This window comes from Podarcis raffonei, chromosome 7 (genome assembly GCF_027172205.1).
Source record: "Podarcis raffonei isolate rPodRaf1 chromosome 7, rPodRaf1.pri, whole genome shotgun sequence".
Lineage (NCBI taxonomy): Eukaryota > Metazoa > Chordata > Lepidosauria > Squamata > Lacertidae > Podarcis > Podarcis raffonei.
The window spans coordinates 46,130,970-46,156,744 of record NC_070608.1 but is presented as its reverse complement, the minus strand read 5'-3'; the positions used below and the strand labels follow the sequence as shown (position 1 = coordinate 46,156,744).

Here is a 25,775-nt window from a genome sequence, read left to right as displayed (position 1 = left end):
TGATCGTCTTCCAAAGCAACTACTCTATTTCAAACTTAAAAATGGAAAGTGTAATGCTGGTGGTCAACAAAAGAGGTTTAAAGACTGTCTCAAGGCAAATCTATAGATATATAAAAAGTAGTATAAACACTGACAACTGGGAAACACTGGCCTGCGAGTGCTCCAGTTGGAGAACAGCCTTTACCAAAGGTGTCATGGGCTTTGAAGACACTTGAACTCAGGACACAAGCGAGAAACGTGGTAAGAGGAAGGCACGCTTGGCAAATCCACACCATGATAAACTTCTGTCTGGAAACCAATGTCCCCACTGTGGAAGGACGTGTGGATCCAGAACTGGCCTCCACAGTCACTTACAGACTCATTGTTAAAACCGTGTTTATGGAAGACAATCTTACTCAGCTACGAGTGATCACCAAAGAAGAAGAAGGCTTGGTTAAGCATGCTTGATTTCTATAGGAGTCAAACATAAATGCCCCATGAATGGTAGAAGGATAATTTGCTTATATAACAACAACCAGTGTTATTAACTTATACTGTAAGATGGCAAAAGGTTTATTTGTGAGACTTGTAAATCACCTCATTCTGGAACTGCACAGTTGAGTGTCAGACAGTAAATTGCAATGAGCTGGACAGCAAATCTTAAAATCATTACAGGTCTTTAAATTGTCACAAAGTTTAAAAGGGAAAGGGACCAAATTGCCTGGTAAATTGGATGCAGTAAAGAAAGTGTTACCTCCAGTAATGTCTCATGAGTCTTGGTGTCATCACAGTTTCATTGCTTCTAATGCTGCACAGTAAATGTGCGCTGGGTTAATGAAGATCATTTCTTGATGTGTCAGAATGACCCCTTTGTTCCCAATTTTATTCTTTTGTTGCCAGCACCTAATCTGTTTTTGTATTATCAGATTCAGGGATCTCACAATGCTAATTCTAGCAATGGTATTTATCTGGAATGTTGCCTTTTGTTTACTAGTTTTACCAGGCCCCCAGTGCTTTTCTTTGGTCATCTGGTATCTCCTACTAATGTGATTTGCACTCCTGGGCTCTGCAGGTTGTCATGAGCTTTTATTAGGGAATTAGACCAGGGCCTGCCACCCTAGTCGCTGGTGAATCTGCAGGATAGCTTTTTGTGTGTTTTCTTTGCCACATTTTGAAAAACATGAACTTAAACACTGTGTGTTCCTTCTCATTGTGTTTGATTCTCAACTCTTTAGAATTTATTAGCCAAAAGGCATACCTCTAAAACTGAGGAAATTTCCACAGCACCACAGTTTATGTGGTTCTGTCTCTGAGTTATTATTCCTACAAGTTGGGGCACTTTTCCTGTATAGAGATTTGTCATTGTTTTGAGAATCTTGTTTTATATGTAATTACACTGCACATTTGCAATCAATAGGATTTTTTCCCTTTCAAAAATTAGGACCCTTGTCAGGCTGTGGCTTTCTGAAATAAGGGACATTGGTTGTGAAATGTGGTCTTTTTAAAAGAAGGTGAATGTAGCAATCCAGTTTGAAAATAATCTTGAGAATAATCAGCCATTCAAAGCACTTTTACAGCAAGATGGATAAAATGAATCATTTTACTCTTTTATTGATGCCAGTTTGGTGTTTTTAGCAGCGGCAAACTTTGAATTTGACTCTTGTGACCTTTGGATCACATACTGAAGCTGCAATCCTGTGTACTAAGGAGTAAGACCACTGATCACACTGGGAATTACTTTTGTCTAACGCAAAACTGATTCAAACTGTGTTTACTTGAAAGCAAATTCTATTGAAATCAGCGGGTCTTACTTCCAGGTTAAGGTGGTTCAAGAGTTGGGGGGGTTAATTACAGCAAAGTGGTGGCTTCAGTGAAAATAAACTTTAAGGTTTGCTGTTGCTTGTTTTAATTCTCATATTGGAAAGAATGTAACTTTGATATTCACTGTATTTACTGGGCATCATCATTAATCACTAGAGCTAGATTTTGGTCAAACCACAGTGCTTTGCTTTGAAAACCACTCTAAAGAATTCAGTTATAGGATATATTTGATAATATGGGTAAGACATATAAATAGAGTTGTTGTGCCCTGACAGTTGTTTAAGAAGATGCCTGCGGTGCATAAAATTTCCATTTCCCTTGAAATTGTATGTGCATCTTAGCAAAAATTTGAAATGCATTCTGTGCATTGCCTAGTATAGGGCATGTTGTTAGTTTAAGTGACTTTGTATGTACTAAAAATCTGATTCATTCTACGATATAATCAGTGCTTTTTTTCTTAAAGAAATGTTTAGGGATACTCTCATTTTCCTACTCATATTGAAATACTGCCCCTCAATGAAGCCAAACTTAGATTCACAAAATGTTTAGGGGTATGCATACCCCTGCATCCCCCCAGAAAAAAAAAGCACTGGGGGTCACGAAGAGTCGGACTAAACGACTAAACAAGAACAACATAATATGTAGGACATGGAAAGAATCTGTTCTCACGTATACAAATGTTACACAATTTTAATTCTATGGGTTTCCAGTGCTTAATTAGGAACATTCTGGTTTACAAATAGCTCTTAATTGTAGATTAGATTTAAAGAGACAAATTGTGCAAGACTCTAGTCTGGAACTTTTCTTTGAAACAAAATGGGTTATATACAAAGACTGTTGTTCTCTCTCTCTCTCTCTCTCTCTCTCTCTCTCTCTCTCTCTTTTCTTTTCCGAAGTTGGCAGACTTTACAGCTCTGACCAGAGGCCAAAAGGAAGATAAATGACACCAAACCCTCTTGTATTTTTGCAATGTTTTAAACCCTGGGGTTTAGCTGAAGGGACTTAAGGAGTTTTTGAAGTGCAAATACGTTGGTGAAGGGAAAGCCCTTTCAGAGTTTCATTTTGATGGATTTTTTTCCTGGGTGGATTTTTTGGCACTGACTGTGATCTGGAAAGCTACAGGGTGTTTTTATTTTGTTTTTGATCAATCATGCAATAAGAACTTGCCATGGGGTGTACTTTTTCTGCATTCATATTGATCCTATTGTGTTTAAAAGTAGTTAATTTAATGGGCTGTTGTTGGGTGTGTGGTGTATTTTTTTTAAAAAACCACCGAATAAGACATCGGTTAATGGAAGTTGTCGTTTCAAGGTCATGTTCCAGTTCTGGCAACTTCTTTTTTTTGAATAAAAGGTTCCTGTAGAATAAAGAAATGAGTTTGGTTCAGCCTGCTGATTGTGCCTTCTTTGGCTGTGGGGATAATTAATCAATATCCATGTTTTGAATATATGTTGAGAAGCTGTTGCAAATGCAATAAAATACTATGAACACCAGAAATAGGGTTAGGGTTAGGGTTACAGTGGGCACCAAAGAAATGGGAAACTTTAATCAGGACAAAACTAACTTTAAGCCGAGTTGTTTGTAAGAATAGCATAGTAAAATATTACGCCATTGTTGACCTTATAACAAAATAGATACTAACATCTTTCTTTTTTTAAAAAAGATACCCATGTTAATTGTAGACTTCTGTGATATTGAGGAAGAGGCACTTGCGGATAGAGTAGTATTTCTTAAAGGTTCGTAAGTTAACATTATCCTTAATGTGGGACTTCAAAGGTGCACCCTGAACTATGTGCAAGAAACGGCTGACCCATTCTCTTCAATGTCAGTGATTACTAAGTCCTATATATTCTGCAGAGTATTCCTTGATATCAAAGGAAATGAGGAAGTCTCAGCTTTCCATAGAGCATCATGTACACACCAAAGTCCCCCAGGAGGAATGAACAAACCTGTTCCTTTTCAGTTCTCATTTTTCAGTCTTAAATTTTGCAACAAGGTGGAATTTATTTGTTTTTAAAAAATCATCATGAAAATCCATCAACATTTTAGTACAAATTTATCCATACACATGTGTCAAAATCTGCACATTTTATATGCAGTTTTGACTAATATGCATTTTTTAAAGCGGTAAGTTAATGTATGTTGTTTTCACTAACATACACATTTGTATGCACACTTCACCCTGGACGTTGCTTTTTGTACACATTACATGGCTGGAAAGCTGCATTGCAAAGTTCAGAGAAATGTGACTTTCCAAGACTGGCTGTGTTTCAGTTCAAATATTCTTTCAAACAGTGTGAAATGTGAACTGAATCAAATTTCTTCTCACCTCCCTCTGCAGAGATAGTAGTGTATGACTTAACTGGAAAGCAATGGTAGTTTATGACGTAAACTATAAAAATAAACTAAAATGCAAATAACATAATTTATGTTTTGAAGAATTCTGTGCACACTAATAGGGCACATAAGGGAAGCTACTTCCATGCAAATGTGCATAGGATTATGTTGTACAGTGTACGGTTTTAAATCTGTTTTAAAATATTAAACCACCATAGCTGGTCAAAGTTTTTTTTTGGGGGGGGGGTTCTGTTTCAGAACCTCTCCTGTTTCAAAGAGTGTCTAATTAAATATTTGTTGCCTGGGGAAGTTAATTTAAAGGCTTTTCACTTGCCTGGAGAAACTAATTTAGCCTGGGTCTCTTGCTACTGATACTGAGTGTTTACTATGCCTCTGTTGTCATGAAACAACCCTAAAGTTTTCTACCTATGTTGGATCATGATAATACATAAAAGGTGGACTTTTTAGACCAAGAAGTGCTAATCTGCTGTGATTACTTTCAGAAAGAAGCTGAACCAGTCTCTCTACTTACCCATATAATTACTGGCAAACTTCAGCTTCAACCTAATCACATTTACTAGGGGAAAAATCTCATTGAACCTCATACTTACTTCTGAGTAAACTTGCTCTGCATGGCAGTCTAATCTGAACATGTCAGTAACTGGCCAGTGACCACTTAGTTTCTACAATTTCTCTGGATTAATCTAAAATGTTTGGATATTTGCACTCTGTCAACCAAAGGCTGCCTTGTTTATTTTAAGGGAACAAGTTCTTCTACCTCTGCTTTTGAAGGATGCCATGCTATCTCTGCATGGGAAGCAGGCCTACAAAGGTCTATATAGCACATAATTGGACATAATTTGCTAATTCCTCTGTTGGTGCATATATAAGGGGAAGGGAACTCACTCAAAATACTTAGTGATATTTAACTCCCTAGTATTGCTTGAAGCCTTGATTGAAGCAGGGGCCCCTTCCTGATATCAATAGGCAGGGAATTGCAAAGTGTAGGTGCTGCCAGGCTAAAAGATGGAATATGGAGATCATGTCTTGTATGTCTTTCTTTGCTTATTTAGTCCTTACCTGGTTGGTCCAATTCCTTAGTGTTCAGTGTTCAATGACTCCATTAATGTAGTTGTATATGTTAGCATATGTTACTGATATATGCTTCCTTGGTTTTTTTTGCTGATATTATTTTCTCTCTCTTTTGGAAAGTTTAATAAAAATTCATTTAAAAATTACAGTTTTCATAATACCCTCCACTCCTACTTTACTTTGCAATTCGCTTAAGTTGCAGATGTTTTTGATCCCCAAAACATTTATGAACGTGTAATTTGCTGTTATACTTGTTCTTTATAAGGCTTGGAATGAAAGAAATCTTTAAATTTAGTGGCTGCATTGAGATGTAATAAAAATTAGCATCAAGTGTGCCTCAGATTCATGCAAGCCACCCTTCCCTCTTCAGGATGCAAGGAGGAGACTAGAAGTTTCTGTTTCTCTTTTAGATTAACCACAGTTTATCATATCATCTGGACCCTAAACTATGGTTAATCTTAACTATAGTTTGTTGAGACAAGACAGCTTCATAACTAATACTTTGAAGTTTGCTTACTTGAACACACTGCATTTTGTTGAGCTCTGGATGTCATGATAAACTACGTGCAGCTAATCTACGTTGGGGGGGGGACTTCCAAACTCCCTCATAGGAGCACTGGCAGGGGAGGAAGAGTTAACAAGCCTATGGTTTAGCATTATGTCTGAAGAAGGCTAATATTTGACCATGTGTTTAGGGCTCTTACTTTGCTATCTGTTTGTAACTCATTAGGGACTTAACTAATGCATATGGTGCCAAATGGTATGTTGGAATCACACAAATGTATAATTCATTAAAAATGTTGGACCAATTGATCCATTCCTTTCAACAATACTGTTTTCCCCTTGTTTCCTCATCATAATCAATATTGATTTTTTCCCCTTTGTTGTTTTGAGGAGTAAGTAACCCTGTTATCTAGCAAAGGTTGTTCTGCACTTATAATTTGATTGGGAGGAAATAAAATTTACCCTTTCCCTAGGAAGAAATGAGTACTTTCAGTCCATAGTTTTCTCTTAGTAGAGAGGAATGACTGTTTTCATATGTGGCGTCTCATTAGTTTGTTGCTGGGAGATCTTAATATGACCTTCCTTTGTTAGAGAAGTGATTTATAGCTATTCACAGCATCCTTTTCTTTCTTTTATCTTTCTTTTTTGCATCCCAAGCTACACATTGTGTAATGACTAATTGCACTTATGAGTAAACGTTTAAAGACTAGAGTGAATGTACATGGTATTATTATGTTCTGGGTCTGCTGTTGTCCCTTTAATTTCAAACAAACAAACAAACAAAAACAAACAAATCTGCTCTAAAATGTCAGCTGAACCATACTGCAAACGTATTTAACAGTTCTAGCTCTTAAATAAAAATAAATTTTATTTTAAAGTTTGGTTTTTTTACTATTAATCTCCATACTTTGTGTGCATATTAGTAAATACACATCATTCTTCATTACTTCTTGCATTGAAACAAAGTGATTACCTGAAAATGTGTATTTGGGTTCCTATTAAGGTTGTTCTCTGTTTTAAAGTTCAATTCACAGAGTGGATGAATTGCATGGGTCTCAGCCTTTAGCTTATAAACTGCACAACATAAGTGTATGAAAAATGCAAAGTTCGAAAGTGTCATTCAAATTATTACTAAATTGTTTTCTCTGTAACTGCTTTTCTTGTTTCACATCAGAGAGGTTTACGATGTGGCAACCCTCAGAAGAACGCAGTGTTAAGGTTGCTGTTGTATTTCTCCCTTGAGTTCCTAGAGGTGATGTTATCTTTTGTTCATGCAGCAGTATGGTCATTTCTAAGAGCATCTGTCACTTGAGGATGTATAAGATGGATGAGTCTCAAGTGGACTGCTAGTTGAAGCAAATGGTGAAAATAAGAAAAGACAAAGGGGCTGGAGGCTTTCAGAGCAACAAGGAAGCACAGTTAGGAAGGAAGGCAGTACCAAAAGAAAGCACCAAGATGGATCATTTGTTGTCATCAAGACTTTTTAGTAGGTGTAAGAATCAGAGCTGGTCATCAAAATCATGGTAAAACACATCTCATCAGCTTTTTTATTTGTATTTTGCCATCAGCAGGAGAGTCAGAACGGTGATTGTCTCTCTGTATAGGAAAATAGCCTCTTTATTCTGTAGCACTGAAACAGCATGGTATTTTTTAATGTTGTGTTTTGTGCATGTGTGATATGCATTAGGCCATACTCTTCAAGCCCTTTCCAAAAAAAAAAGAAGGAAAGAAAGAGCCCAGACAGCTCTACTTTGTGGTTCAAACTGTTGTTGCCTGATTTTCTTCCTTCCTCGTGAAAAAAGCGATCAGGTTTTGTTAGTTGCTTAGTTTAATAGGAAGTTTTGCCTGATTATATCATTAGCACTCGTGCTTTCAGAAGAAAGAAAGCATTTAAATTGTAAACATTTGGAATTACTCCCCGTTGTTTCAATTCAAAAGCTAGCTCCATGATTTCTTAGTGAAGCTTAATTGTGTTTGATATGTCTTACGGAATGAAAATGATTTTATTTATTTTTTTAACTGCTGGTGCTGAAGCTGTCTCATAAGAGCAGACTTATACAGATGAGAGTGCTCTTCTGCTTTTGACAAGCTTTCAGAGGTGTCAAAACTGTTGGCTTGAATAAACGACTCTGTCAAATTGCTTGCTGTGTTGTGGGGTGGGGGAAGCAGGGGTAGAAAAGGCAAAGAAATTAAGATGATTAGAAGCTTTAAAGCTTCACAAATGGTAGAGTAGCTCCCTTCTCAATGGATGTAAATAATAGATGAAAGACAGAGAATGACAACAAAGGATCAGGGTGCTTAAGAGAATGTGTGCAGCTTGAATAGAGGTCTGTGGCCCAGGGCCAAAGGTCTTAGCTTTGAGTGTAATTAGAAGAAAATACAAAGATGTCATTACTAGCAGGTGAAATGTTCAGCACGTGGCCCCAAAAATAGTGATTTCTGTCCTGAAGAAACTGTATTGTGGACTTCAAAAATAGTAAATAATAATAAGTAAAGTCTTTGCAGGGTTCTGCAGTTTGGTCAAAAACCATGTAGCTTGACTTCGATGTCCGTCTCGCATTTGCAGTAGTTTTAAAAACTGGCAGTGTGGAAAGTTGGTACACCTTAGAAAGAGCAAGAGAGAGCAAGAGAGAGAGAGTGCTGCAAATGGGAAATGGGGCAAATAAAGAGTTTAGTGTGACTGACTTGATCCCAGGCTCTTTTGTGTGATAGTGGCAGACCTGTCTCCTACTCTACTGGGAAGCTAGAGTCTTAAATTATTCTTAGCACCATACTTTTTGGGAAGCTGTGGAAAGCAGTTAAAGTATCTGATTTTACAGTATTCTGCTTCCAGTTCCTCAGCACTATACTATTGGTATGATTTTTAAATTGTGTGCTGCTTGAAAATCAAGTTGTTCTGCTTATAGGACACAGTCCACCCAAAAATAATAATTATAGAAAACCTACCCAATAAGATATAATTAATGGAACTGCATCTCAAGGTCATGTTCCATTGTCAGCAACTACTTTGAAAGACAAAAGGAAATGTGTTTGGACTCCTGGAGACAGCTGTACGTTGCTCGATTAGATAATAAATAGTGTTTGTGGGAGGGTGTTATTGGTTGGTGTTTGTTTTATTATGTATTTTGTATTCTCATTTTGTATTTTTATGTTGTGAAACACCCTGTGATCTTTGGATGAAGGGCAGTATACAAATTTTAATAATAATAATAATAATAATAATAATAATAATAATAATAATAATAATGTTCCCAATATGCCATGCTTCATGGAAAGGAGGGGGAAATTACATGACCACATGGTGATGGTGACTTAAAAATGGATTGTTTAATGGCTTGAACCATGTAGGCTGGCCACACTTTTAAGCTGGGTTTTCCCACACTTCTGCAACCACTCAGAAATCTTGGCAAAGCTTTGCAGAGAGTGTAGCTGATTTCTACAGACAATTGGTTCTCCATGTGGTTAAAACCATCCACGCAGGGAGTTTCTATGTTACCACATGATAGATGGTTATGTGATATCCCACTCCCAAGGATTTAATCAGAGTCATTTTAATGCAAGTATGCTTACGCTTGTGTCGGCAGTCTATGAATGCAGATTAGTGATGGACTTCTATTTTTTTTTCTTTCATTACTGAGTTTTCATCCAACCTTTTCTGCAAGAAGCACAAGGAGTAGCATTGACTCACCTCCTTTCCATTTCATTCTCTCAATAACACTGTGGGGTTGATTAGACAGAGAAAGAGTGACTGGTTGAAGGTCACCCAATGAGCTTCATAGCTGAGTGGGGATTTGAACTCTGGTCTCCCAGGTCCTGACACTTTAACCCCTACACCACACTGGCTTTTCCAAAGCAAGTTTCACTCTGTGGCACACTTCTTAGAACTTGTCACTGGTATTCAGCATTTGATTTCCAGGTTCTAGTATTCTCTCTTAAATGAAAAGCTTCTCTTACGCAGAGTTTCTACTCATGGCATGTGAAAACAGTACAACAGTGGCATCAGTATGACAGCTGTATACAGGTCTTGAATGTTGTGTTTTTTGACATTGTTTAAATTAGTGGTTGCCTTTTTATCACAAATAACAATATTCTTTCTGTAAAACTATGGGAGAAAATGGATGTCACACTAAGGTCACTTAGCAGTATACTAGTTGCCCTAGAGAAGCCTCAGGAAGCCGCCTCTATGGTTCTTGCTCTGGTTCCATAACAGATTGTTGCTGTAGTACCAGTCCTTTCTGTTGCTCAACAAGCTTCTGGTACTACAACTGTGGTGCTGTATTTGATATCGTGCAACCTTAATTTTTGCCCTTATGCTAGTGCAACAGCCCTTGCACTGGTGGACAGAGGGTGCCGAATCTGGGCCTATGCTCCCAAAATTTGGGTATTTTTATGAAGGGGAAATGTTGCCTGACAAATCTTTTGAGCGTACTAAAGTTAAAATATTTATAAAATTTCACTCTGCTCTCAATCATCCTAATATGCATATAATATGCACCTTAACCCAGGCATCTCTGCTAGTGGCACAGAACTTTAGTTCTATGAGTAAAATTAGGTGGTTTTATTTCAAGTAACAGATTTTGCTGTAGCAAATGGAATTATAACTACGAATGTGTATTAGAAAGCAAAGTAACTCCTCAAATATTAAAACTGTTCTCCTGCTCATCAGTGTTAGAAAATGTTTTAAGCAAATGTCTTCACTATAGCAAATCTGGAGAATGAAAACTTTTTATTTGATTCCAAAAGAAAACACACATTTCATATTTCTTAACTTTAGATTTAGAACCACTCACCCCTGTGTTAGGCCAAATTGACACAAGGGAGTATCCATATTGTATTCAATTGAAATACAAACGGCCTGGAGACTGCTTGATGATCCATTGTGTTACTATATGAAGTGGTTTATTTGATATTTGGTTTTTCAGTGTTTTCAGTAGTTTTCAAACGTGAGAGATTGCAATATTTTATGATAGCAGCAGTTTCTGGAGTTTTGCTGTTTCTCAGAAATGTGTTTGATCTATACTATAATTAGATCTATAGCAAAAAAATTGAGCAACTACTAAGTGGGTTTGCCATATGAGAATTTTGTTTTCAGGCTTGTTTGTTGCTACAAATAATATTATTCGTTCTCTGCCATTTTCAATGATTTTAAACTATTTTTATTTTATTTTACAGATTTTTAAAACTTTCGCCAATCTGGATCAAGTGGCAGAATACCTTTGAACAATCGTCCATCATGAATACATTTAGAAAAGGTTGAAAGGAATACAAAAAGGTAGTGTTATTTTCACATTCAGAATGCAGCTTGTATAATTATGCATTTATCATTGGTGACTTCATCGTCTTCAATAGCAGCGAGAGAAGTACAAAGATGTATTTTTCCTCAGCCTTCTAACATAGACATTTTCCTCAGAAGCATTCAATTACATTATCAATTTCAAAGTTTTTTTTTAAAGATATTTATTGAAGTTTTCCACTTTAATACATTAAAAAAAATCAAAAAGAAAAAACAAAAAAGTTTAAAAACACATAGAGTTCACAATCCTTATTTTTCTATAACATATTTCCCTGACTTCCCCACACCTCCCCTTCTTATATTCCAATTCAAATTGTTTGTTCAGCAAGTTCTTATCCCTAATTTTTTGCCTTTTTCTATTTAGTTCATTTTTAAAAAGCCAATTTTACCTTATAAACATCAATATTTATACATCAGTACTCATTCTTAAAACCTTTTTCTAAAGTCGACCCAAATTCCCTTCCACGACTTCCCCAATCTTCATATAAATAACAAAACAGAATAAAAACAAAAACAGATTATAATTATGCACCCTTTAGATTCCCAAACTCCACCCCCCCTTTCCCGGTTTCAATCCCCAACAAATGTCCATCAGTCTTAATCTACTATCAGCCTGGAGATCTCACGTCCGAGGCTCTTAATTCTCTCTTAATTCCTCTCTGCCGGTTTTTTTGATGGTCCTTAATATTAAACACCAGATCTCGGAGAAGCTCTAGCCCAATGGGATCCATGTTTCTTCCAGCCAGACCTCCATACTTAAAAGTGGAGCCCGAATCTTGTTTCTTACTCCTTTCAAGTCCAAATGTCCCCAAAGCTCCAACTTCCACCTTAATCAGATTTGTAATCCTTGGATCTTCAGATCTCCACATAAGGAGATCTCTCCATTCTTCAATCTCCAATTCAAACCAGATTTTCGACATCCAGTTCTTATTTTCCTTTGTAGCCATCATGTCAGGCCTCTGGCTCTCCTTTGTCATCTGCAGCATTACAGCTCCTCCTTCCTTTTCCTCAGGAACAACATATATCTCTTTCTCCACACTCTCAAAGCTCTGAAGTTTCTCTTCTTGTCCGGCTGCATGGACTTCCTGAGTCAAGTCCTTATCAAATTCAATGAGTTTATTTACTGTTAAATCCAGAGTTGCAACATTTGTAGCCAAAACATCAATTTGGCCTTGTAACTTTCCCAAGAGAACAAAAACTCTGTCCAATTTAGCTTGTATTTTCCCTCCTTCAGCCATTCTTGTAATGTCCCAAAAACCCCTCTAGAGGGATTTTGGTTACTTAATATTCCTTCCAGTTCAAATCCAAAAGTCAAGTTAGTTTGTATCAGTTCTTCCTTATTTTCAACAAATTATAACCAAATTGTAATAAATATAACCAGCAGAGACAACAGAAACAAAGTTCTCTTTTTCAGTCTTGACAACTAATTTGACAGCTGTCAAACTCTTCAATACCTCTTCAACAGGCTCTCTCGCGGATCACTCCCGGGTCCGGGGGGGTGGCACTTCAGCTCCCAAAATTAGCTCTTATCCTCCAGTATGATTTCTTATACTGCCAAATCGTGAAATTAATGTCTTTTACCCAATAAAAAAGAAAAGATTCTATCGACCTTAGTTAGCAGGTCCTTGCTTTAGATTATTTACAAGACGGGGAGACGGACTTCCTGTTTGCGCCTTCCCCGATCGTGCCTAATTCAAAAAAAAAATTTTCTTTGCAAATCCAATTTCCGTACTACTCACGGGTTGTTGCTTTAAAGTCCAATTACTCACAAGAAGAAGTCAGCGCTCTCCGGCCATGGCAATGCGGCTTCACTCCGCAGGAGAAGCAGTCGACTCTCAGCACCGTGCCGCTCACCCCGTCCCCTGTTCTGAAGCCTTTAAAAAGGCTCCTTCACAGGTCGGGGGGGCGCAAATGGTGCCCGCCGAGTCACCAGGTTCACAGGCATCGCCGCAGCGGGAAGACCCAAATCCTGCGGAGCCGATTCCCTCCGGAGCTCGGAGGGAATCCGCCATTCGCCGATGGCGCTAACCCGGAAGTCATCAATTTCAAAGTTTTAATTTGCACATGAATTCATACCTCTTAGGTTAGTGTGTGCCTCTATGACGTTATTGTAACATGAGCATAAACATCACTATTTATGACCTTGTGGAACTTTGTATCATTCCTAGTTACTTTACACTCTGGTAAAAACCATTAGTCATTGAATCAAGTTACTTATTTGTTGCAATAAATGTCTTGAAACTTTGAATATGCTGGGGTTTTTTTTAAAAAAAGCATAAATATTTTTGCTGAAATGTCAAACTAAAAGGTGTTTTTTTTGTCTTGCACACAAAACTTTCATTTTATATTTCAAAACTACTAGACAAAAGACAGTAAACATGGGCTTTGTATATTTTTAATCATGTGTAATACCAATACTAAGCAAGATACAGTTCGTATCCATTGTTAGTTATAAAGCAGACCCACACAAATGAATGGATTTAAGGACCTAAGGCCATTGATTTCAGTGGGTCTCTGGTGAGTATTCTGCGTATGAGTAATGTTTGCTATCACACAATATACAGTCATACCTTGTGTTGTGTTCCGCTCTTGTTACGGACTTTCAGCTTACGAACACTGCAACCCCGGAAATGTTTACTTCCGGGTTCGTCGCCCGCACATGCGCAGACGCCATCTGCATGCTATGCGCAGAAGCGCTTAATTGCGCTGCGCACATGCGCAGAAGAGGCGCTCTAGTTGTGGACTTTTCGGAGTGTGAATGGCACCCCGAAATGGATTAAGTCCACAACTAGAGGTACCACTGTATATTATTAGTCTTTATCTTAATATTGGTTCAGTTATTTTGTACAGTGGTGCCTCGCAAGACGAAATTAATTCGTTCCGCAAGTTTTTTCGTCTAGCGAATTTTTCGTCTTGCGAAGCACGAAATCCCATAGGAATGCATTGAAAATCAATTAATGCGTTCCTATGGTCAAAAAAAGTCCAAACAAAGCCAAATTTGGTGCAACAAGAGTTTATTAACTGCTCCTTAAAGTCACACATACTGTAAAGAGCATTTCGAAAATTGAAGGAACAATAAATTAAGTTTATAAACATGACAGAAAAACATTTAAAAATCAACAAAGTGTACAGTACATTTTCTAAGACTCTGGGGGACCACTCGAAGAAGGCTCCTCTTCCACTCTGCTTCTTGCTCAAGAACCTGTCCATAGTCTGCTGCTTCATCCGCCTTTTCAGCACCTCCCTGAAAGGCGACATGACCGTCGTATCATAAGTGTTCCAAAGGTCATGTGCCACGTGCTTGTCAGGGTGGTGCCGCTCTGCAAAAGCCTGCACCTCCTTCCACTTCAGGCAAATGTCCCTCAGTTCTTTGGAGGACAGCCGTTCCTCAGTTGCTTCCTCCTCTTCCAGCGAGGCCCGCTCCTGCGCAGCCTCTGCCTGCAGTTCGACCAGCTCCTGGGTGGTCAGCTTGTGGTCGTGCTCCTCCACCAGCTCGCAGATGTCCTCCTCTGTGACCTCCAGGCCCATGGTCCTCCCCAAGGCAACAATGTCCTGCACCACTGTTGACTCTGGTGCATCAGAGTCACTTGGTGCCACACAGTCCGGCCACAGGCTGCGCCAAGCGCAATTCAAATTTCTCTGGCTGACCCCGTTCCAGGCCGTGGTGATCATCTTCAAGCAGGTGACGATGTCGAAGTGGTCCTTCCAGAATTCCCGCAGGGTGATGGTGGTGCAATCAGTCACCTCGAAGCATCGCCTGAAAAGCTCCTTGGTGTAGAGTTTTTTGAAATTGGCGATGACCTGCTGATCCATCGGCTGGAGCAGTGGCGTGGTGTTAGGCGGCAGGAACATGATGTTGATGAAGCTGAACTCCTCCAACAAGTCCACCTCAAGGCCTTTAGGATGAGCAGGAGCATTGTCCATCAGAAGCAAAGCCTTCAGCGGCAGGTCGTTGTCCAGCAGGTACTGTTTGACAGCAGGGCCAAAAGCAAGATTGACCCAGTCCACAAACAGCACACGTGTGACCCAAGCCTTACTGTTGGATCGCCACATGACACTCAGCTGCTCCTTGTCGATCTTGTGTCTCTTGAAGGCCCGTGGGTTCTCCGAGTGGTACACCAGCAGGGGCTTGATCTTCAGGTCGCCGCTTGCGTTGGCACAGAAGAGCAGGGTCAGACGGTCCTTCATGGGCTTGTGGCCAGGCAACTTGGCCTCCTCCTGAGTGATGAAAGTCCTTTTGGGCATCCTCTTCCAAAACAGGCCGGTCTCATTGCAGTTGAATACCTGCTGTGGAACGTAGCCCTCCATCTTCACAACCTCCAGGAACTCTGCTGCAAAGTCTTCAGCCGCAGGAACATCAGAACTGGCAGCATCTCCATGCCTGACCACGCTGTGGATTCCAGATATTGTCTTGAACCGGTCAAACCAACCTCTGCTTGCCTTGAAGACTTCTGGCTCGCCTGAGGTTCCTGGCTGTTCCCGGACGAGGTCTGCATGCAAGGCCTTGGCCTTCTCACAAATGACGGCCTCAGTCACTGTGTCCCCTGCACGCTGCTTCTCTTCTAACCAGATGAGCAGCAACTTCTCGACCTCCTCCAGAACAGCTGGGCGGTTCTTCACAATCCTGGTGACTCCCTTGGCTGCATCAGTCGCCATGATCTTCTCCCTCATCTTCAGGATGGTCCCGATGGTTGAAGCAACTCGAAAATGGAAAACTCTTTCGTCTAGCGAGTTTTCCGTCTTGCGAGGCGTTCGTCTTGCGGGGCACCACTGTATAAACATTTATATGCTGCCTTCCTAGTGCAAAAGGGGAACTATTACCACACATACATATATAAAAAACCCCAAACCATCATTACAGAAGCAAACTAAGAAAATAGTAACAAAATGGAGAACTAGCATTCAAAAAAAGTCCTGCCAAACTCAAAATGTTTTCAGCGGAGAGAGGTGCCATAGATGAGGGAGTATTAGAGTAAAATCGAGTTCTACAATTTGAGTGCTGCCCTTGAGAATGCCCCACTGTGCTTCAGATGGGAGCTGGGCAGCTAAAAGGGCATATCCTGATGCTCTCAGAATCTGAGCAGGAATATACAGGCCTGCTCTTCTATACAAGTCCAAAGGTATTTGTTTAAAAATGTCAAGCTGAGTTTAGGGAAGATTAGATTTTGTCCAATTCTAGTCCTACTCAGTCTCATTGAAATTATTAAACATGACTAACTTAGGTTGATTAATTTCAGTGCACCTACTCTGAGTAAAACTTAGTTGTACAACCCATTGTATTTATAGATCTCTTCATGCATCCAGAGGTGCCCCAAATTGATTTACAGGAATAAAATAAGATATATGTTCAGTCCTTTGAACCAGGCCTGGGAACAAACTGACAGCCAGTGCACTTGATTTGCTCCGAAAAGATAGTCTCCATCAACAGTTCAGCCACCATCTTTTGTACCACCTACAGTTTTCAGAGGCAACCCTATGTAAAACACATTCCAGTAATCCAATCTTGCTGCAACCAGGTCTTGTAAGACCATGGCTGGGTCTGCCTTCCCCAGTAATGGGCATAGTTGGCACATCAGCTGAAGCGGGACAAAAACACTACCACTCCCTTAGCATCCAACACTATAGCTTTATCTGAGAGATGTCCTGAACTAACCTGCTTCTTCAAGGTGAGTGCAGCTCCACCCAGAATGGGCTGAGCCTGAGTCAGCAAGCTTTCTGACTAGAAGCACTGCTCTCCTGTCTAGTTTAAGTTCCATTTTGTTTACTTATGTCTAGTCTGCTACACTACGAGAAAAGAATTAAAAACAGTTGGCATGGTATTTGAAAACTGTAACTGCATTTTTGCAAATTGAAATCAGATATATTCTTTCAACTGCAAACGCTACATTGGTAGGCTTTTTTTAGTGTATTAAGAGGATGGGAGATTCTGTGATAGAGATCACCACTTGTTCCTTCTATCTAGAAATTCATGCTATAATCCATAAGCTGTGGGTTCTTTCAGCCCAATGTTTAATGAAAACAAGATTTATGTTCTGCTCTCTCAGAAATATAAAATATGTAAAGATATGGGGAGCTGGGTAAAAGAAGCGGAAGGGAAAGTATGTGATTGATATTTTAATATGTGGAAGGAAAATAAAGAGGAATCCACTGACCTCTTCCTTGTTATGGGTCAGTTGAAGAGGCTTGATTTCGTTTATATGGAACATTGGACTCCTATTGTCTCTTGTTGTACTTAAATACCCTAGTATTTCCAAGAGGCCAAAGATCTATTCCTGTTTTATGACCTGTTGTATCCTTAGGGGCAGGAGGCCCAACAGAGTATTCAGGCCCAAATGAACAAGAGGGTCATTGCCATAGTCCAGGTCTTAATTGTTGCTTCTTGGTTACCACACAGACAGCAAGCCAACTCTCAGAAAGATTTTAGAAGCGAACATCTGGAGCATAGTAGCTGTGGTGTGGGGTGGGGGGTGGGGAGAAAGGCTCCCTGCATTTTGTTTCACCAGGTGCTAGGAGGAAGCAACATTAGCCTTTTTGGATATGGGAGGCAAGTTCTGTGGCCCCTGAAGTTAGGTTACAACAATTGAAGAGGTCAAAGGACAGCTGAGTGGGGTCAATGAGACACCATGGGGTGTATTTTGTTACTTAGTAAAAGGGGAGACATCCTAAAACCTTAAAGGGTTCTCTTGAAATCTGTGTCGTGAAAAGGTTTTATGGGTCTGATGGTGGAAAAGAAGAAGTGCTGATTTACCTAAGGAATGCTTGCTTTTGTCTAAATTAAAGGATAATCCTTCCTAAATGTTTGCAGCTGTGGTAGTGCAGTCGATGTAGGAATGGAAAGCATGATTACAGAATTGAAGGACATTCACTTTCACTTCCTAAAGTTTTACTTTCAAGTTGGTTTTCCCCTCCTTCTCATAACGACTTGGGACACTCTGCAGTCCAGATTAATTAAGCACTTTAAACTCAATTGAGTTCAATGGGAGAGTTGAGAATATGCTTGCTTCTCTCAGTTGACATGAATGGAACTGGCTATGGCTAGATTGTGCTCATTGAGAAGATGTTGAAAGGAAGAGCTTGCATTTCTAAAAGAAAAATGCTCTTTTCCTCAGAGTGCTGCATTTGGACCGCCAAATAGCCATTTTTTCTTCAATTTACAACTAAGCTTTTGTATGTACAGTATATAAGCGAAGAGTGCTAAGACCAAGAGGAAGGCAAGGGGGTTAAGTTATTGACATTTGCCCCAAAATGTTGAAATGTGCTCATCAATGAGAACGATAGCTTTATCTGGAATCAAACTATTTGCCTGACATGTTCACCACCTATAGCAGCCAAATAAGTCCTGTGCCTTGCTTGTCGTTTTGCACAAGTGCTCAGTTGCATTGGAAAATATTAACATTTAGAAAATAAGAGAGTGGTGGTTTTAAAACCAGCAGTTTCTGGTGGGTTTTATTTTGGTGCTGGAGGCAGATGAGAGAAAATTAAGAGATACGTACATTTGGTTACAAAACATGGTTATCTAAAGAAGTTTTGACAACGGAACTCTGGAACACTGATTTTTAGTGCTGCCTCTATTAGGAATTTTGGCTAGCCATGGTATTTTTGTTATTCAAATATTTTTAGTAATCTTTTGTCACTTATATTGATGTTATGTTGCAAACCACTTACTACTTTATGCCTATAAATATTTGAATAAGATAAATAAGAGGGAACATCCTTCCTCTGTTTCGTGTCTCCCTTTAACCTAAGATATAGAGTTGTTCCATTCTTTCCTTTGTTCTACTTGAGCTTATGGAGAGAAACTGGGAAACCCCTGCGGCTCCTCTGATCTTGTCAAGCCTAGGAGAATGGGACAAACTTTTCTAATACGCCTGGAAATTTATGAGGTCCCTTGTGAGCACCTTTAACCAATTCAGGCTGCAATCCTGTATAAATATGTGTTTAATTATTTTTAATTGAAGATTAAAAATGCCTTCTTCTTTTTTTGCATGATTTTAAAATGTCCTTTTGAGTTCCCCTACCCCCCAGTGAAAATTCATTTTGAAATGGGCCTAGGACTTTTCCTAGCCCTCTGTTTACTAGGGCCTTTGTGGTAAAGCCCCAATAAGCTCAATTAGTAAGTTAAAGTATGGTAAGTTGACTTCATTATTTGACATGCAAGAGTAAGGCACTGCTCGATGCAAATGGTCAGTCTTTAAAGGTAAAGGGACCCCTGGCCGTTAGGACCAGTCACGGACGACTCTGGGGTTGCGGTGCTCATCTCGCTTTACTGGCCGAGGGAGCCGGTGTACAGCTTCCGGGTCATGTGGCCAGCATGACTAAGCCGCTTCTGGCAAACCAGAGCAGCACACGGAAACGCCGTTTACCTTCCCCCTGGAGCGGTTCCTATTTATCTACTTGCACTTTGCACTTTTTGAACATGCCTTTGAACTGCTAGGTTGGCAGGAGCAGGGACCGAACAATGGAAGCTCACCCCGTTGCGGGGATTCGAACCGCTGACCTTCTGTTCGGCAAGCCCTAGGCTCTGTTGTTTAGACCTCAGTGCCACCTGCGCCCGTCTTTACTACATTACAAAACGGCTACAGCATGTAAGCCAGAAATCCCTATGTTGATGATAGAGCAGCACTGATTTGCCTGCGGTTTCTGTGAATAACTAAGAGTTTTCCATAACTGAGGTAAATAAGAAGTAGATTACATGAATTAAATTAAGCATGGCTTCCACGACTTTAAAATTTCTGTGCAACAAATAATTATCAAATGTTGTAGAAGGACGATCTCATTCTAGACTTCATTCTAGACTAATGGAAAACTAGGTTATGAGTGCTACATGTTTGTACATGTAAGGAGGATATGTTTGCAAAAATAGTTACATAATTGATAGAGCAGCCTATGGAGTAATTAATCACTATGCACGTGCAGTTACATGATCAGTTTATTATAATAAATTGGCTACAGTTTTGTATAGTGCAAGGGTATGTGTGAGTCTAAGGAAAATAATCATTTCCCATTATCTAGAGCAAGGATGGGGGAACATGTGGCTCTCCAGATGTTGTTGGACTATAACTTCCATAAACTCTGGCCAGCATGGCCCAACGTCTGAAGGCCTGAAGCATCCCATTCCTGGTCTTAGGAAATAGCCATTGAATTGTCTGCTTTATTCTCTTTGTGAAGTAAGTTTCTCATCTACTAAGTGGTGTAGCGTGGAGGGCAGGGGAGCCGTGGCCCTGGGCAAAAATTCCGAGGGGGTGCAACCAAGCACCCCTATGCAGGTGCTCGCTCCCTCAGGGACCCCTGCTCTGCCCTGGTGGAGGTGGCAGAACAGCCTGTCAGGAGGCTGCTCCCATCGCCACACAGGCATGTCCTGGCGGCCCCCTTGCCTGCCTGCCACTGGGCGTCTTTGGACCCAGAGCCTGGCCTGGCCTTCATGCCCTGGCCACAGAGGCTCCATGCAGGCCCTTCCTTGTACTCTCAAGGGTACATTCCTGAGGCCAGGCCGCCCTTCAGTCTCCAGGCCAGGCTGCACTGAGCCCTGCCCCCTCGCAGGCCAGTGCTTGCTTGCTCCTTGCTCAGCGTGCTGTGCTCCCCAGACAGCAGTGGGAGCAGCCCAGGCCCATGGTGAACAGCCACGGATGGAGGGAGGTGGGCAAGGGGTGACTCCAGAGTAGCCCGGCATAGCACGACATTCCTCTCCGCAAACTAAAACATATTTACGACATCCTGGAGCCTGTGGAACTAAAACCTGTGGCTTTTAACAATTTTAATTTGCTTGATCTCGTTTTATTTAAAAACCTATTTATAAACCAAATTCCTTTTGGAGGAGTTCATTTTTTTTTAGTTTTATCATAGTTGTTGAAACACTGCTAATACAAGAAGTTGAAATGTCTTGCAATAGCCTTTTCAGGCCAAGCCACGTCCCTGAGAGCAAGACTGCATGATGAGCATGTTTAGATGCAATTTTAGGAGGAGCAACTACTACAAGAGCTGGCACTAGATCATTAGTATGCAAATTAAAAAGGCTCTGTGCCAGTATAGAGCCTTGTGCCCTGAGAAGCACTAACTGGGGTGGCCACACACCCATCTATGCCACAACAAACATGAAGTGAAGTTTCAGTATAAAGCTTTTTAATTAAAAGAACTGCCTTTTATCCATGGTTGTAGATGCCAGTTGAGCCCACATTCACAGTGTATTGTAGCAAAGCAGATTTCAGGTCAATGAACCTTCTGCATAATTGGCTCCTAATGTGTCTAGGACAGGGGTACCCAAACTGAGCTTAATACAGTGTGTTGCAAACTATAACATGCACATACAGACACATACAGATACTGTCTTTCCCCCAGCAATGGAGGGAGGGAAGAAAAAGGGGGAGACAAACACATACACACAAACACAAACACTTCCTTTAACCTTTTCTTGCTGGTTTGTTTACTACCCTCATCAAGAGGTTTGTGCCAACTTGGTGTTATGTTCCTGTTCATATTTTTTGAACTTAAAGGTTGACAGACAACCTTTATTACCACTAATATGTAATGTACTTTACAATGTTCCTGACCTATTTCAGCTTCCTGGATTTTCCCCCCCATCTTAATTTAATTTGCATTTAATTTAATTTGCATTTAACTTGCATTTAATTTTAATGGTTCAAAGAACATCAGGCAAAATGGTTGGCCCTCACGCATGTTCACTTCATCAAATCTGGCCCTTTCTGAAAAAGGTTTGGACACCACTGTCCTAAAACAAAGGCCCAGGGTAAGGAGGGGCGACTTCAGCATATGGTGAAAGCTGTGCAGTGAAGATGCCAGACATCTGGGGAGGGAGTTCCACAACTTAGGGACTGTCACAGAGAATGCCCTCTCTTGGCTGCTATTCCCCACTCTTCTGAAGGTTGTGGAACTATCAAGAGTAAGCCCTTTTAAGTGTTAGCTGTTTTAAAATTATATTATGCTATTTTGATTAGGTCTTTTACTATGGCTCATTTTATCATTTATTTTTCTTGTACTGTAGGATGGTATTTTAATGTGTCTAATTTTTTAAAGTATATATATTAATACCGTATTAAAGCTTACTCCATGAGGACAGTTGCTCTTAAATGCAGTTTGTAAATCTTCTAAATCATTAAATCGAAAAAGTAATTTTCAAAATTTGTTACCAGAAACTGGCACATTACAGTGGTTTTTTTAAATAAAGTGGTTAGACAGAAGCATGGTGGAGAGCTTTATTGAGTTATCAGCATGTAAACTAAAAAAAATTGAACATTTATGTTGAGAGTCGCTATCCCTCTGAGTATCAGCTCCTGAGGACAAGCAAGACTAATATGATTATGGCCTGCTAGAGAACTCCCCAGAGCCTTCTGTCTGGATAATGCTGGAGATGGATATCTGGGCTAGAGGGACCTATGATGTGAGTCAGTAAAATGGTTCTTTTGTTTTTATTGGTAAAGTTTTCATACTCTCTGCAAAGTAGGGTTCACTGGGGTTTCTGAAAGGTTGTGGATCTCTGTGTGATGCAAGCTCAGTTGCATACATTCAGGATGACTGCAATACATTGCACCCCCTGAACTGCTGTCCAATCTGCTGCCACCCCTACTGCTTTTTATTGCCCCGAACTCTGTTTCCCCTCCTCAGAATTACTGCTGTGGTGGTAGCAGTTGCGGCACTCCTCTTTTTCTTCCTTGGCTTACATTTTAGCTTGTTGTTTCCTTTGCTGCTGCTTCAAAAGCAGGCAGAACCCAGCTTGCACTGTCCACATTCATACTGTACTTTTAAAGCATAGTGATACCACTTTAAACAGTGATAGCTTTCCCCAAAGAATTATGGGAATAGTAGTTTCAGGGTGCTGAGAGTTGTTAGGAGACCCCTATTCCCCTTCCAGAGCTACCCTTCCCGTAATATTTTAACAATCAATCCTTCATGACGGGGAACTCTTAAAAATTGTAGCTTTGTGAAGGGAATAGGGGCCTCCTAACAACTCTCAGACCCGTAACAAACTACAGCTCCCAGAATTCTTTGGGGGAAGCCAATACAGTGGTACCTCGGGTTAAGTACTTAATTCGTTCCGGAGGTCCGTACTTAACCTGAAACTGTTCTTAACCTAAAGCACCACTTTAGCTAATGGGGCCTCCTGCTGCCACCGCACTGCCGAAGCCCAATTTCTGTTCTTATCCTGGAGCAAAGTTCTTAACCTGAAGCACTATTTCTGGCTTAGTGGAGTGTGTAACCTGAAGCGTATGTAACCCGAGGTACCACTGTACTGTTTAAAGTAGCATCATAGAGCTTTCAGTGTTTTCTGTGAATGTGGCCATTATGTTGCAGTGTTAATGGTGAGGACCCTGTGTGTGTGTGTGTGTGTGTGTGTGTTTGTGTGTGTGTGTGTGTTCCTCAGAACAGGGTATTCCAGACACTCACACAGCCTGAAGCTTGGGCCTCAGTTTGCCAAATGGAAGGATTGAGCCTCAAGTTAGAGCTTAAATGGTGTGAGAGAAGCATGTGGGAATCATATCGAGGATTTAGCATCTGGGAAGCTGGGGAAGAACTAATTCCTCAGGTGTAGATGCCAGGCAGGTGGATCTGTAAGGTTTGTTGGGTTTCACAAGGCATAGAAAATCCTTGTAAATTCTGATCACAGTTGCATTAAGCTGGATACAAGATTATTGTTGTCCATGATAAAAACTGTACTTTCTGTTATATTGAAGACAAAGGCTAACCTACTGTAAATTTGCTGGGAGTGAAAAAATGACCCACCCATGTTATCTAATAATCCTGTGTCTGATTAAAACAAATGGGTCTTGCCATGGCAGTCTGGCAGAGCACTTGGGGAAAAAACCTGCCTGAGGTTTACAGTTACAGTATTTTGCTGGAATACGTATAGTATATTTCAGTAGATGAATCAGATACTAATAAATTATTTTCAGTATGCTGTCATCTCTAGTAACATTGTGAAGACTTACTAGGCTTTACCTATTAATTATCACAGGAGGTGCAGTAGATCCTATCTTCAAAGTTGGCTATTTAGAAATGCAAAGCAAGTTGTTTTGTAAAGGCGAAGCCTTCATTAGTGGAAGGCTAAAGGTATAAGTTATTGCATAAATTATTACATAAATCCTTTATGTGTGTATATACTGTATACACATCAAAATCCATAATTCATGTTGTTTCCTTAGTACCATGAAAGTATGATATGTATAGTTTAAAAAAATTCCTTGGGTTTAAATTTAGTTTTTTCTTATCAACCTGATACAGTTGTAGCCAAAACATTAACAGTTTGCATTCCACTTAGATCTTTGAAAAACAGCAGAAGCATTCCTGTTCCAAAGTTGCTGAATGTTTAATAATGGCAATTTGGGCAGAAAAGCCAGCCTAAGCTAAGTTATTTTAAAATTTTCAAGTTAAGCAGGTGCTTGTAGTACTTCTGTTAAAATAAACTAAATTATCATGATCATATCCAGAATTACTAGCAAGCCAATGCCTTAACACCAATTTTCCTAAGTTTAGATGATAATTAGAGCAGTGCAGGAATCAGTTTTAGGCCACTATCTATGTATTTCATTCTAATTCACTGATTGCCTCTGCTTCAAAACAGTAAGAACCCTGCAAGCACAATTTTGCTGGCTTCTGTGCTTAGACCTGATTTAGCTCACTTTGCATGACATTGAGCCTACCCTTAATGCATATTTTCAAAGTCGATCAGGTAATATTAATGGGGAGGAACTTCAAAAAATACAGATCTCTGGGTTAAGATATTGGCACTAGAAATTGGCTCTGCACTGGGAGTTGTCTGACAATCTATCCTAGGGACGTGCTTCATGGTTCCTGGCTTATTTGACATCTTCACCTTCCTCCGCCCATTTTTTTCTCTTTCGCATTTCTTTCTACTTCATAAGGAGGGAGGCAAGAGCACCTCCTACTTGGGCACATAAGTGAGGATGGAGAATTAAACAGGACCTATAGCTTGTACTTTGCCAGACACATCACCTGCTTAACCTCTCTCTCATAGATATTTCTGCCGCGCTTCCTTTTGCACAGCAAGCCATTCCTGTCAAAACAGAATTCTAATCAAGTTTTGTTAGGCTATGGAAGGATAGAAAATAATAAAACAAGAAGTGTTCCCGAAATACATTGTTTTCACTATTTAACCTTGAATATATCTACTGTATAAGCTTCCTATTCAGGCCTTTGGAAACGAAGGGGCAGGTGTTGTTTACAACTGAGCTGCTATCAGGGCAAACTGTGTTTGGATGCTGGTTTTAAATGTGTGTGTCATTGCATTTTAACTGTTGTTGTTAACTTATTTGGTTTTTGTTACTTTGTATTCTATAATTATGTTTTTAAAGGTTGAATCCCAGTTTGAGAGACGGGCGGGATATAAATAAATAAATTAAATAAATAAATAAGATAAAGCTGGCCTTGATCTTTTGCTGAACACTCCCTCTACCCCAGGTGAAATTGGAAATGGCAGTTTTCTTTTCTTTCTTTTTTTACATGGAGACTGATGTACAAGCCGATATATTGCAGCACTTTTCAGTGACAGGAAGAACTCTATCAGTGAAAGGCAGATTGGCCGGCTTGAACAAAAACAAGAACAGTCTGTGCTTTCCATTATGTTGTTTTTATGGTTTTCTTTGCCACTGCTAATATTTTATCCTTCATGTGTGCACTATGCAAAACATTTGTTCATTCATCACTTCTTGTTTCCTGTAATTCTGGGATGTGTGTCTGCATATTTAACCCTAAATCTCTCTTACTAACCCTTTAAATT

The 25,775-nt window shown here is 39.9% G+C and overlaps 1 protein-coding gene across 1 annotated transcript in view; it reads left to right on the top strand.

Moving 5' to 3' along the window:
- The window catches only part of GREB1L (GREB1 like retinoic acid receptor coactivator), a 158,256-nt gene that overhangs the window by 63,421 nt on the left and 69,060 nt on the right, over positions 1–25,775 (top strand). Inside the window, exon 3 of the mRNA XM_053396415.1 lies at positions 10,906–11,005. The gene's annotated coding sequence lies outside the window, so the exon portion shown is untranslated. The remainder of the gene's footprint in view (positions 1–10,905; positions 11,006–25,775) is intronic.